The sequence below is a fragment of the Chiroxiphia lanceolata genome, chromosome 25 (assembly GCF_009829145.1).
Source record: "Chiroxiphia lanceolata isolate bChiLan1 chromosome 25, bChiLan1.pri, whole genome shotgun sequence".
NCBI classification, from domain to species: Eukaryota; Metazoa; Chordata; class Aves; order Passeriformes; family Pipridae; genus Chiroxiphia; species Chiroxiphia lanceolata.
In genome coordinates this window covers 1,663,939-1,677,955 of record NC_045661.1, presented here as the reverse complement: position 1 = coordinate 1,677,955, position 14,017 = coordinate 1,663,939, and the positions used below count along the sequence as shown (strand labels likewise).

The 14,017-nt window shown below is 55.4% G+C and overlaps 1 protein-coding gene across 29 annotated transcripts in view; it reads right to left on the bottom strand.

Moving 5' to 3' along the window:
- NFASC (neurofascin) overlaps positions 1–14,017 on the bottom strand; it is an 87,696-nt gene that overhangs the window by 61,385 nt on the left and 12,294 nt on the right. The gene's annotated exons all lie outside the window — the stretch shown is intronic.

Here is a 14,017-nt window from a genome sequence, read left to right as displayed (position 1 = left end):
AAGAAAGGGCTGAGCCCAAACTCTGACATCTCAAATCACAGAATGGTTTGAGTTAGAAAGGAACTTAAAGCTCGTCCAGTGCCACCCCCTGCCACGGGCAGGCACACCTTCCACCAGCTCCAAGTCCTGTCCAGCCTGGCCTGGGACACTTCCAGGGATGGGGAGTTCCCAACCTGTGCCAGAGCCTCAGCACCCAAAGGGCACATCCTGCCCGTCCCCCCTGCACTGGGACTGTGAATGTGGGGGAATAGCAAGAGGAGGTGAATTTGCAGGTAACTTTGGAGCTGAAAAAGGAGTTGAAACCATGGGCAGAGCTCTGTGGGAATGTCCCAGCAGTGGGGGATCAGCCAGGGAGGATGGGCTGTAGGACAGCACTGACCAAGAGCAAAGAAACCCCACAACAGAGCACACTCAGAGTTCCTCCTGCCTTTAAGAGGGCAAATGCCAGGCTCTTCCAGGCTCCTCCAGTCTCCTCCAGGCTCCTCCAGGGCCCCTTTGTCTGGGCAGATGTGGGTGCAGGAACAATCCCCGGCCGTGCCTGCGTGTGTAGGTGGCTCCTGGGGACAGGCAGTGCCAGAGAACACAGCCCCCATTGTCAGGGGACAGGGACATCTCCCAGCACAGAGCCTGGGGCTGCTGTGGGAGCACAGAATTCCGAGCTGGGGGTGCTGGAGCTGCGTGGTGTCCATCTGCTCCTGAGGCTGCTTCAACCCAGGCTGGCCACAGGGGCCAGATGAGACCCCTTTTTCCAGACTCAGCATTCCTTAACCACTGCTCCTGGCCCTCAGAAGGGATCTGAGTCCTGTCCAAAGAGCAGAACAAGCCCTCCCACCTCATCCCTGCAGCCTGATGGGGTGGCCAGAGCTGGGGAAGAGCCCTCAGGGCTCCGGGAACTTCTTCCTGCAGAGTCCTGTGGGGCAGAGCTGGTCCATGATGAGGGTATATTTTATATTCCAGCTAGTTCAGCAATTTAAAATGAAGATGGAAAGCTGAGTAACAGCCTGAAAACCCTCCCAGCCAGAGAGGAGAAACTCTGGAGCTTCATTTCTCCCTGAACATGGCAGTTTAACACACATTTTGCTCCCTCCCTGCCTCGAGGTGGGGGGAAATTTCTCCCCTCCACAGATGGTGGAGCAGCACAACTGAATCCTCACATCCCAGCCCCGGAGCTTCCCTGCTTTCCCCCCTCCATCTGCTCGGCCCCAGCACGTTCCTGCAGGGTCTGGGTGGCTCAGCCAGGAGTGTTGGGAGGGCTGGTTTGTCCCTGACCAGCAGGATGAGCTGGATGAGGCTCCTCATCAGCAGGACATGAACCACATTCCACAAAATCCACTCCCTTCCCCTCCGGCTCCAGAGCTGGAATCAAATGATGTGTGGGAACATCTCCTCTTGTTGCAGAGATCCAGCTCTCAGTCAGAACCCACTGCAGGCCAAGGCAGCACAAGCCAGGACGTGGATCCCCCCCGCCTCGGGCTGATTTGGCCGGAATTTGGCTCAGAATTCCCAAAGCCCCATCCCTGCAAACAGCAACATGTGGGATGCAGAACCTGAGGACTTCCCTGGGGGCACAAATGGCACCGGGGAAGGGCTGAAATTAATTTCCTTCCCAACAGTTGAATGAAATGAGACCTTGTGGAATAACAATGGAAACAAATCCCTTCCCTACGGCCCCACTGCTGGAAAACAACCTCAGCTCAGCCAGGAGGGCTGAGAGCAGCCACAGAACCAGTGAGTAAAGGGAATCTCTGGTTGAAGTTAAATAAAATTAAAGAGGTCCACGATGAGGGATTGTTTTTAATCAGCTCATTAGGTCCAGCAGGATGCTTTCAGCAGCAATTAGACATTTATCCTTATTTACGGCTGTAAGAGGAACAGTAAAACTTGAGGAGCTGCTGTTCCCAGGAACATTCCTGCAGCACCACTTATTGCATGTCAGCTGCTTAATTAATGCTGATTGAATAGCACAGAGCAACGTTTCCACCAAAAGAAAAAACGCTCTTGGTTTCAGATAATGAAAAACACTGATTTCAAAGGCACGTGTGGATGCGAATCCCAGGCTGGGAGAGGGAAGGGAAGGCTCCAGGGAGACCTGAGAGCCTCTTCCAGGGCCTAAAGGGGCTCCAGGAGAGCTGGAGAGGGACTTGGGACAAGGGGTGGAGGGACAGGACACAGGGAATGGCTTCCCACTGCCAGAGGGCAGGGATAGATGGGATATTGGGAAGGGATTCTTCCCTGGGAGGGTGGGGAGACCCTGGCACAGGTTGCCCAGAGAAGCTGTGGCTGCCCCATCCCTGGAAGTGTCCAAGGCCAGGTTGGAGCAACCTGGGCTAGCAGAAGGTGTCCCTGCCCGTGGCAGGGGGTGGGATGGGATGGTCTTTAAGGTCCCTTCCAACCCAAACCATCCTGGGATCCCATGGAACACACAGTCACATCCCGACAACACCCCCGAGAAACCACTCGAAGCAAACACTGAATTACAAGGCAGGAATCAATGGAAAGAAGGAAGGACAGGATCACCAAGGCAGGAGATGATCCCTTGGCATTCCCATCCTGAGGGATGGATGTGCCCTTTCCTGGGGTGGGGGGGGGGCAGCACTCCCATTCCCTCTGCCCGGAGGAGAGAGAGGAGCTTTGTGCCCGTTCCTGGCACCCAACTCTCACAATTGTTCTGGGAAACAACTGCCACAGCAAACCCCAGCAAATCCATTTGCATCCTGTCTTCTCCTCCTTAAAAACCCACCATTCCCACCCATTCAGCAACTGGCACTTCAGAGCTGGGCACCCTCTGATCCCAGGGAAAGCCAGGCTTGTCCTGGGAAGGGGCTCCTGAGCTGAGCTATCGAGGGTTCAGCGTCATCCCTGTACCTGCTGGAACCCCAGAGGAGTCCCCAGACACAGCTTTTTTCCCCGTGCTCTGAAGAAAAGGACAATTCCCCAGACACAACCTGCAGCAGCAGAGCTTGCAGAGGCACCATCCCTGCCAACCCTGCGGAAAAAACTCCAGGAAAAACTCCAGGCAGGCCCGTTTGTTCGGGATGATTAACTGCCCATCTACTTGTCCCATTGCACCTTCAGCACATCTTTAAGGAGCACATTTTTAAGGATTGTTGTCTTTAAGGAGCACATTTTTAAGGATTGTTGTCTTTAAGGAGCACATTTTTAAGGATTGTGTCTTTAAGGAGCACATTTTTAAGGATTGTGTCTTTAAGGAGCACATTTTTAGGGATTGTGTCTTTTAAGGAGGCAGTTAAGGTGACTGCAGAGTTACCCAATCAAAGGCAATTTTCTGTGCAGGTCTGTGCTGCTGTGGCAGGTGGGCAGTCCCTGAAAATCAGATTTCCCAGCCATTTCTCATCCCCTGCTTTCCTGTCTCCCTCCTCCGCGGGATTTTTGCTGCGTTTTCCTTTCCCTCCCTGGATCTCTCCTGGGTGTGGTTCAACCCCGAGCCCCGCGGGGTTTTAAAAGCACCGAGCAAACAAACGAGCACTGAGAGAGAAAACTCCCTGATACCCTCAGGAACAAGGATGGCTCCCTAAAATCACACACACCCCCCCAGCCAGCACCGTGGTGGAATCCCTGTGGATCCACTCAGGGCAACACGTGGGAAGTGGGAACGAATCCATCAATCCCTGAACTTCAGAGCTGGTGCTGGCACTAAGGAGATTTGTGCCTGAGCTTCTCTCAGGGGCTCAGCTGACCTTCCAGCTGCACCCAGGATCCTATTCCAGAAATACTTTGGAACAGGAGGGATGGGATGATTGCTCCTGGAGCTGAGGTTGCATTTGGCAGGGTTGGACAGTAGAGAGTCGTTATGGTTTCGGGAGTTCAATCACCCCCCTCCTGGAACAGCTCATCACCCCCGAGAGCACGAGCAGCTCCGGGAACAGGCCCTTCATCCGTCACGGTCGGACCCCGGCACCACAGAAACGTGAATTAATTTATCACCCTGTCCTCCTGGCAATGTAAGGAAATGGTGTCATTCTATTAGGGAGAGGGGCTGGAGCCTGCCGAGGTTAAAGCGTTACCCCAAGGTCAGACAAAAGATATGGCAGGAGTGGGAAATGAGCTGAGATCACCCAGAGCACTCGGCGCTTAATCAGAAAATACCATTTAACCTTTACAAACCGGTCACGGGCAGGGGTGGGGGGGGGGGGGGGGAAGGAGAGCACGAAACTTTCCATGGAAAGCAACGATGTGGCCGCTGCCAGCCGGCACATCCCACCCCCCCCCGGAGCCCCCACGGCAGCTGGGAATTGGCCCCACGGCAGCTGATCCATGGGATGGGCTCGGGGGCCACCCCGGGGGCATCGGGTCACACCAGCCCTGCTAATCAGCTTCCCACCCTCGTGGGGCTTTTCCTTTCAGCAGCCAGAGAGCGAAAAAAAAACCCCAATTCATTGGAGTTATCACTGGCCGGAAAGAAAGGGGGGTGTGGGTTACAGGTAAGAGGAAAAAACCCATCGTTTTTAACTGTGATTTTGAGGGGGAATTATTTAACAGCTTTCCTTATATTACAAGAAAAAAAATACACAGTCCCTGAGTTAATTAGGACGTTGCTTCGTTTAGGAGGAGCAAGAAAAGGAACTGGCGAGAAAAATACAGATTAAAAAGGAAAAAAATCCAGGTGGGAAAGTGTCTCAAAGAGGAGTTTAAGGGGCAGTTTTAGGGGCACAGGACATGGCTGTGTTGGCAGCTGGGTTGGTGCTGCCTGGGACCCTCCCTGTGCCCCTTCACCCAGCAGGGAGGGATACTGGGGGATACTGGGGGATACTGGGGCTGGTCTGGGAGCTCCTCCTCTGCCATCCCCACCCCAGAGCAGGAGTTCCAACCCCACAATTGTTGGGTGGTGACTGCGAGGGACACTTGGGCATCTTGGCCGGTTCCTGACGGAGCAGCTCCCAGAAGAAAACCCAACCCCAGTGGCAGCACTGGCAGCCCCCTGAGATTGTCCCCCAGGAGAGGTGGAGGTGACAGGATAGAGCCATCCCATTCCAGCACAACCCCTCTCCCAGGCCATCCCTCCCACGCTGCTCCAGGGGGGAGCAGAGCAGGGCAGGACACGGTTCCTGCCTGTCCCCACAGCGTCCCCCTGTCCCCACAGCGTCCCCCTGTCCCCACAGCGTCCCCCTGTCCACACAGCGTCCCCCTGTCCACACAGTGTCCCCCTGTCCCCACAGCGTCCCCCTGTCCACACAGTGTCCCCCTGTCCCCACAGTGTCCCCCTGTCCCCACAGCGTCCCCCGGCCACCCCTGCCGAGGCTGCAGCATCTGGCCCTGGTGATCAGCCAAGTGCTAATCACGGGCTATAAACAGTCCCTGCAGCTCTGGAAAAGCCTCCTGGCTCCCAGAGCCTGCCCTGCTCCTGCTCCTGCTGCCCAGGAGGGCACCCGGAGCTGGGGGGCTTGTCCAGCCTGAGCTCCGAGGAGCTGATGGGCAGCCACCCATCCACACGGGAATTCACCTCCCCAGGAGCTGGAATGCCACATTCCCAGCAGGAGCCACACAGGCTCCTCCTGGCTGTGCCCAGCAGGCAGTGGGGTCAGTGGGGACCCACCTGCTGCAGCCCTACGGGTATTCCATGGGATGCACAGGCCCTGCTCATCCCTCAGTGCCCCCCATCCCTTTGCCAACGCTCCCAATCCACCCCCTCCACCCACTCCCAGGTCCCCTCTCCCGCCGGGGTGTAACCGGATCCAGCACTCCCGGTGTCAGGACAAGGCAGGAACACGCCTGGAGAGGATTAATCCCATAAGTGAGCTGTAGTTACAGGCTCCAGCTCCTCCCCAGAGCCTGGCCCGGGGCCCTCGGGCTGGTGGATCACCTTACACAGCTCGGGTGGCAGCTGCCACACTCCCTGTCCTCCACCCACCCACCCAGGACCAGGCAGCTCCATCCACCCTCCCCAGCACATCCAGGAGCACATCCTCACCCCCAAACCCAGGGATAAACCTCCCAAGAGGTGAGGAAGTTGCTCTGCCCCTCCTGGAGCACATCTGCTTCCCCTGCTCTGCAAAATGCCTCTGACATTGAATCCCCAAGCCCGGAGCTCCCGGAGCAGAGAAGCAGCAGATCCAACATTTCAGCCCTTTGGGGGAGGTGGCAGCACAGGAGGAATGGGAGGAAAGACAGGGAAATCCTTCAAAACCTCGTCCAAAAATGCAAACAGGGCCGTGTGTGAGCCTGGCTCTCTCAGGAGATCTGGATTTGCTATCAATTTGCAGAAATGCTCTTTTAACAGGTTTTCCTTGCCCTGTGAGGGCTTGGACCCAAATGACACCCAAGGAACCACAGGAAGATCACCCCTTCTCATTACACCCCTTTATCAAGTCCCATTAAAGCAGGACAACAGAGCACATGGCTGGGAAATCTGGTTTTCAGGGACTGCCCACCTGCCACAGCAGCACAAACCTGCACAGAAAATTGCCTTTGACTGGGTAACTCTGCAGTCACAAAGCCTGTCTTGTAACTGCTGTCCAAAAAGAGCAGAACAAGTCACACAAATGCACATTTTAGCCAGATTTCCAAAGGAAAAGCCCTCCCTGCACTGCCTGGCTTTCAGCTGGTCACTGCCAGTAACTCCTCTCAACCTCTTGGCCCATTTCAAGTCCAGCTGGAAACTCCTTTAGCTCTGGGAAAGACACTCAATTCCTCCAAGTTTAGTGACAGTGGTGCTTTCACAGCTTCACCCTGGAGATTTCAGTGCACGGAATTTATCAGTCCTGCAGCTAAAATCAACCCAGCCCCACAAACCCCCCCAAACCCACCACCCCGACCTGGGCAAAGGGGGCACCTTCAGCCCCCCTTCCTCCCTCAGACCCCACCAACAACTTCTCAGAGCAGAATCCCGGGATGGTTTGGGTCAGGAGGGACCACAAAGTTCATGCCCTGGGCAGGGACAGCTCCCACCAGCCCGGGTTGCTCCAACCTGGCCTTGGACACTTCCAGGGATGGAGTTTATTTCCCAAAATGACCCAGATGTGATGGTCTGGGTGTTTCCTGGCAGGGTTTGGTGGCCCCCTTCCCACTCCTGTCCCCAAACACAATTTTCAACTAGAAGAACCTTCAACATCAACAAATACCCCAGAGCTTAATACAACAATTAAACTTCCCCCCCTCTTTAATGTCAACCTCACTAACCCACCACCCACCCCATCATACTTCCTTTAACCAAAACATTTTTGTTGCCCATTAAAACTGCTACTCCAAACACCAAAAATTCACCAACCAAATGAACCCTAAAACCAACACCAACCACCACCACAACTAAAACAAAACCTCAACAACAAGAACCAAACCCCAAACCAGTCACAGTCCTTGTAGCTTACAACAAAGCACAACACTGAATCCTGTCACTGATGACAGGCAGAGTGTTTTCCCCTGGTGAGAAATCACACCTTATTTATTACCCTGAGCTCGGAACTGGGAGGGAAACACCATTCCCTGGGATTTCTCAGCGATGCCTTCCCAAGTTTTCCCGTTCCTCTGCATCAAATTGTCACCCTGTGCAGCTCCTCGTTGGCACGGGGGGCACAGCCCCTCCATCTGCCTCCTGAGCCCCCCCCAGAACAGCAATAAGTTAATTGGGAGAAGCATTTGGCTTCTACATAATGAAGTTGGCACAAAACCAGCTCTGAACCTTCAGGCTTGGTTCCTGTGTTTAAAAAATTAATAATAATAATAATAATAATAATAATAATAATAATAATAATAATAATAATAATAATAATAAAGGGATTTAGGTGCCTGTTGAAGGACCAGGCTGGTGTTTGGTGTTTGCTTTAAAAGAGGCAGAGGCTGGGAGGCCACGTGGAGCCAGGGACACACAGAGCTGAGGATCTTTTATCTGCCTCCTCTGCCTTGCAAAATATCTCTGGAAGAGATGAAACCGTGCCCTACAAACCCTTGCAAACACAAATCTCCTCCTGCTGAGGCGAGTGGGAGCAGGAGGAAACCTCACTGGGTGAAGTGAGGGACTTTAAAAGACAAGCAGAAGACAAAGGGAAGGAAAATTTCAATATTTGGCTGCTGGAGCTCATCTCCAGCTCACCAGAGCTCTGGAAAATATCCGTGTAAAAGCCATTAAACCCAGAGAGAGAGAGAGACAGGGAGCTGAGAGAGACAGGGAGCAACGAGGAGGGACTGGGGATAAGGGCTGGACCACTAATTTTCCTTGAGTTCTGGGTGCCAGAACTGGAGCTGAAATGCAGCTCTGGTTTCCAGTAAAACTCTGATAAGCTTTTCCCAGACAAACTCGGGCAGAGGGGGAACGATCCCACCCCTGGCAGGGGCTCAGCCCTGCTCAGCTTTCCAAAAAAACCCTCCCCCAGGAGCTCCTTCCCCAGGATAACAGAGAAATGCAGGGCATGTTCCCCTCCTTGGCTGTGATGTGGAAAACAGCAGTAAATGTTCTTCACGTGGGTCCTGAAAGGGTTTCTCTCCCTTTTTTTGGTTTTTTTTCTGACTTTTTCCCAGCGACATTATTCTCCCAGGGAACTGTGTGAGCTCAGGGCTGGCGAGAGAGAGAATCCAAACGCTCTAATTTTGATTTTAAAAACAGGGTAAATTGGAGTTTCTTCACACAGAGGTCCGTGTAAAGAGAAAAAAACATATGCAATGCACTGATCCTGAATTTTCCAGTGCCCAGGGCTGGCTGCAGGTCCAGAGCCAGCACCAGCACACCAGGCCCACCAGTGGAAGGCTCACCCTGATCCCTTCAGTGCTGCCACCACAGAATTCCAGGCTCCAATCCCAGCGGGAGCTCTGAGCAGCCCCAAACCCTTTTGGACACTTCCCCACTTTAGGAGCGGCTCCAGGTTTTAAAAGAGAACTCCATTAAAAAATCATCCCTCCCCGGAGACACTTTCACAGCTCATTTATTAACCCCCTCCCGGAGCAGGGAGGGGGAAGAGCCCCTTGCCATCGGGTTTAAGCCACAACAAGTGATCAGAGCTCGGCTTTGCCCCCTAGGACCCCTCCTAAGGAGCTGCACCGATCCCAGGAGCAGCTTTAGGAACAAAGGCAGAGCTGCACCAGCCTGAGCCCTGCAGGGCTGAGCCTGAGTCCCCCGAGCTGCAGCTTTAGAGCCGGTTCTGCTCCCGGCTCTGGGGTTCTGCTCTAATTTTGGGGTGGGATTTTCATGCCTGTTTGCAGATCAGTCCATGCTCAGCACGACAAAGTGGTAAAGCAGCACCAGCCCTGTCAGAAGGCACCAGGAGGCTCCTGGTAATGAGCTCTGGCTCGGTCCCAAGCAGGACCACTGGTGTTTTCTTGCCTGGATATAAAGGAATTACCAGCGTTTTCCAGGTGCTGTTGCAGAGCTCCCGAGGGTTCACCCCCATCTGGGTGGGAAAAGAATTTGGAAAAACCCTGGCTGAGACATTCCTTTGACAAAGGTGGACAGAGAATCAGGTCTGCACCGTTTCAGGCACGGGAAGATTCCCAAACCCCATTCCCCTGGAGACATGATCCCGCTCTCACTCAGCAAATGCTTCCCAAAGTAACTCTGGAATCACAATCCTGTCAGAGCCAGGCCCGTGGAAGCAGCTTGATCAAGCCAGGCATGTTTTTCACTGCTCATAACCCCTCATTTTAATGATGTTACACTCACAAACAGCTGCTCATTCCCCTACTTGGCTCTTCCCAAAGTGTCAGGCATTCTCCAGGAATTCTGGGAGCAGGGAAAGTTTGTCTCTCCATTATTTGAGCCTCGCTGAAAGGGTGCAATTAGCCTTGGAACAAGCATCTATTCTGGGGGACAACCTCGGGATCCTTCCCCTGGCATCCAAAGGGGCCCCATGTGACCCAGAGGATGCCAAGCAGCCTGAGCCTCCCTCCCTCCCGCTCAGGAATGCAGACAATTCCCAGAAAATCAGCTCCCCGAGCTCAGAAAACTGGGCAAAACCTGCAGGAATCTGTAACCCTTTGTGTGCTCTGCAGTTTTTTTGGAGGAAGCTGCAGTTTCAGGGAACGTCAGCAAATCCAACTGGAAGACTCCAAGCAGCTCCATCCCCAGGGAGAGGCGGGAATTTGGGGCTCTCCCCTCTCCTGCCCACGGGGTTTTGTCCAGCTGGGAGAAGAGGATTAAATTCCAGGGCCATTAAATCAAATTCAATCAAATCTCGGGGAATGCGAGAGGTGAGCGTTGAGTTCTGGAAAAACCAGCATTTCTGGGAAGGAGCAGTGAATCCTGCAGGATCCAGGCACAGGATCCAGGCACAGGATCCAGGCACAGGATCCAAGCATAGGATCCAGGCACAGGATCCAGGCACAGAATCCCTTTAGGCTTTGGAATGTCACAGAATCCCACACCCGGCTCAGAGCAGGGGGATCTGGAGTATCAGACACCCTGGCAGGGTTTCAGACCCTGTTTTGGGGGGTCTCGAGCCCCCCCCCCCCCCCCCGCTCGCTTCCCATCCCTCGGGAGCGCATCCCTGGCGCGTTGCCATGGCAACCCGTATCCATGCGCAGACCCGCCTTCCTGGGCGGAAAAGGGGGAGGGGGAAACGAGCTGGGAGCTCAGAAATTATTCATGAGAGATGAGGGAGGGCTCTGAGCCCCCCCAGCCCTGCCCGGGACCTTCCCCTCCTCCTTACAAATCCCACCCCAGCAGAGCTGGGTGAGCAATTCCCTCTGGGAATCACGGCTGGCTCACAGGGACAGCTTCTCCCCTTGCCTCTGGAATGGGCAGAGGGTTTGCTGGGGCTGTGACAGGAGAAACAATTCCGAGGGGGGGCCAGCAGTGCCCCCTCCCCGCTCAGCCCCGAGAGTCCCTTACCCAGCCAAGAGCCTCAGTGCAGCCATTTGATGCTAATTATTTGCTGTGCAGTTTTATGCAAATTCCTCCTACGGAGGGAGATGCCTGGAAATGTGTTTTCCATGCTCTGAGTGCTGCCAGTGCCATCAGTTTGTCACATCAGCCCCGGGGCACGTCTGGTCCTCTCAGTTTGAGGAGGGAGCTGGGATGCTCCAAACTGGGATGCTCCAAACTGGGATGCTCCAAATGGAGCTGGGATGCTCCAAGGTGAGCTTGCCAAGCATCACACCCCCCTCACCACTTCCCAGCAAAGTGGCTGCTGGATATTCCATGGGGACTGATGGCTCCTGGGCCTCTCCAGCCCGGGGGGGTGGAACTGGGACTCGCCTCAACAATTATGGGCAGGGGAGGAAAGATGCCAAGGAAACGGGAGGGGGAACACAAAAGGCAGCAAAACTGAGCTTATCCACAGATTCCAGTCTCTGCATTCCCAGATTCAGAGGGTTCATGGGCAGGAGAAAGGCTGAGGTTTGAGCTACAGGCAGGGCAGAGGGACCTGCAGGCAGCTCTGGCCCCATGGAAACGATTCCCCCCCGACACATGTCTGATGGAGCCCATCCTGCAAACAAACCAGCAGCAAACAAACCACCAGCACAGGGACACAGGGGCTGCTCTCAGGGTTTCAGGACAGGTTTCCCAGTCAGCCCTTGGGGAGGCTTTCACTGGAATCAGATCGAGTTACACCAACAGCCAGGAGGGACTGAGGGAAAAGAACCCGGCGCAGCCTCTCCAGTGCCTACACCCAAAGCACCCAAAGCCCTCAAAGCCCCCAAAGCCCCGGCCCCCATCGGACCTGGAGCACTCAGGGAGCAGCTTTTTCCCCCACAGCAGGGGCAGGGCTGGGGGAAAGGCTGGATTTGTGTGCTGGGGACGACAGGGATGCAACATCCTCCTCGGACCACACAGCCCCCGAGCCCCCCTGGCTGGCTGGAGGAGAGCAGGGAGGCAGCTTTCCAGGTCAGCAGCTCCTAACGTGCCTTCTGCATTCCTCCAAAGCCCTGAGCCAGCCCTGGTGGGCTGCACTGAGCTTTCCAGGGTCTCAGGAGCCAAAGCATCTTAGTGCAAGGAGGGTTTGGGCAAAGCAGGACAGACAAAGCCTGTCATTAAAGAGTAATGAAAATGCCCTGTTTGTGGGAGGAGGACGTCACTAATCAGCTCCCTGAGGACTTCACCTCCATCATCTCCATCTCCTCATGCCCAGAGGCTGCAGGGTGCTCTAAACCTCCTGCCACGGCCTTGGGGCTGCGGTGCCTGACCCCACTGCCTGATCTGTGCCCTGGGGGGGCACCCAGAACGGCTCTGGAACGACCCCCATCCCACAGCAAACAACCCCCAGTGCAGGGGAGCAGGAGGTGCAATCAGCTTACCCCCAGATTACCACAGAGCCACCGACTCCTTTGGCAAGAAAAAGCTCCTTAGCAAGCCCAGAAGTCAGGAGAGCACTTTTCCACCTTGCCTCGAAGCTCTCTGGGTTAAAAGGGAAGCATCCTAATTAAACTGGAAGGCACACACGCCTCTGGTGAGGGCTGGATTTACACCCCACCCCCACTGAGGGCCGGGCTCTTTCCATCCCGGCACAGCCACGGCTCTGCCTCGGTGACAAGCAGCCCTGGGAGCAGGAATTCGGGGGTTAGATGCCAGTGTCATCCCTGCCTGACCGGGAAGAGATTGGAAAGCAAGGAAGGCAAAAGACACGCTGAGATAACAGGGATGGCAGCCCCAGCCACGGCACAGGGAGGGGACCCAAGAGCACAGGGGGGGTTTGGATGCAGGACAGACACACCCAGCAGGTCTCACCCCCAGATGACTCTCCCCGTGCCCTGGGGACACCAGTCAGCAGGACACAGGAGCAGAATTCCCTGCCCATCTCCCTGCAAATGTCCCAAATCCAAGGATTTACAGAAAATTTCCTCCAGCAGCAGAGTCACCTCCCTCTGCCTCTCCCACTCAAGACACACTTTCCCCCCTCCAGAGCTCGGGTTGAGTTTCTCCATCTCTCTGTCCCGAACACAAAGTGTTCTCCTCGTGTTGGGGAGGATGTGCTGAGCCCCTCCCAGAGCTGTGAGCCCCCCAACATCACGGACCCACCAGCCCAAAAAGCACCGAATTGCTCTCCAAGACCCTCTCCCCAGCCCCTCAGGGCTGTCCCAGCCCCTCCAGCCGAGGCACAGCAGCTGCCAGCAGTGACTCGGGCTCTCCTCCCCCTTCCCTCCCGGCCCTGGCTGGGTGTTCCTGTGTGAATAATGCGGGAGCTGTGGCACAGGACACTGCCCACTCTGTCCCCTCGGGTGCCCAGGCCGGCAGGGAGTGGCTCTGAGTGCCAGCCAGGGCCTGGTCCCGCGTCCTGGGCTGGGACGACGCGTTTTGTTCCCAGATGCAGCTCCCTTTTGTTCCGGCCCCTCATCACCCTCTGCAGGGCAGCAGGGCCAGCCCTGCACGGGGACTTCCCAGCCAGGGATTTCGGAGGGTTCCACCAATATCCCAGCACGGATTCTCCCCTCTCCAGCAGCAGCATCTCCAGCTCTGGGGCAGTGGAAGTGCAGAGGGGTCGGGAGGGGGTCGCAGGGACCCTCATCTTCCACCACACTCGTTTGAGCAGCTCTGGGATTGCTCAGGGACCAGCCTGGCTGGTACCAAACCGGAGAGCAAGAGTATGAGTTAATTAAGCCCCTTTGTTAATTAAGCCCCTCTTTGCCCTGCAGCCACAGTGCTGATAAGCCCCAAACACAGACTCTGCGGAGGATGTTATTTACTGCAAGACACGAGATGAAGCCTGAGAAGTGCAAATCCCCCCAGTCCGGGGAAAAGAGGCTGAGGAGGAGGTTGGCTCACGTTTGAGGGGAAACATTTGGGACAGCACAGACTTTCCTGCCCTTCCAGAGCTGGGAAAAAGAAAAATAATCCAATTTTGCTCCCAAGTCCTGGCTTTGCCCTTCTGGTTTTGCCAGGCAGAAAGCACACAGCCCACTGCACAAACCACGCTCCGAATGTCCCTGAAACCCTTCCTGCTCCCAAACTGCCCTTGAGACTCCGGCCCCGGTGTGAGGTGTCGTACCTCGAGCTGCGGGACCTTCCCACACCCCAAAACACCCCCCCCAGGACCGCGGTGCTTCCATCCCGTGCCACCACAGCGCTCCAGCGTCCCCCGGGCAGGGCTCAAGAGGCAGCGGAGCTCAAGAAAAAGCGAGCGGAGCTCAGGAAAAG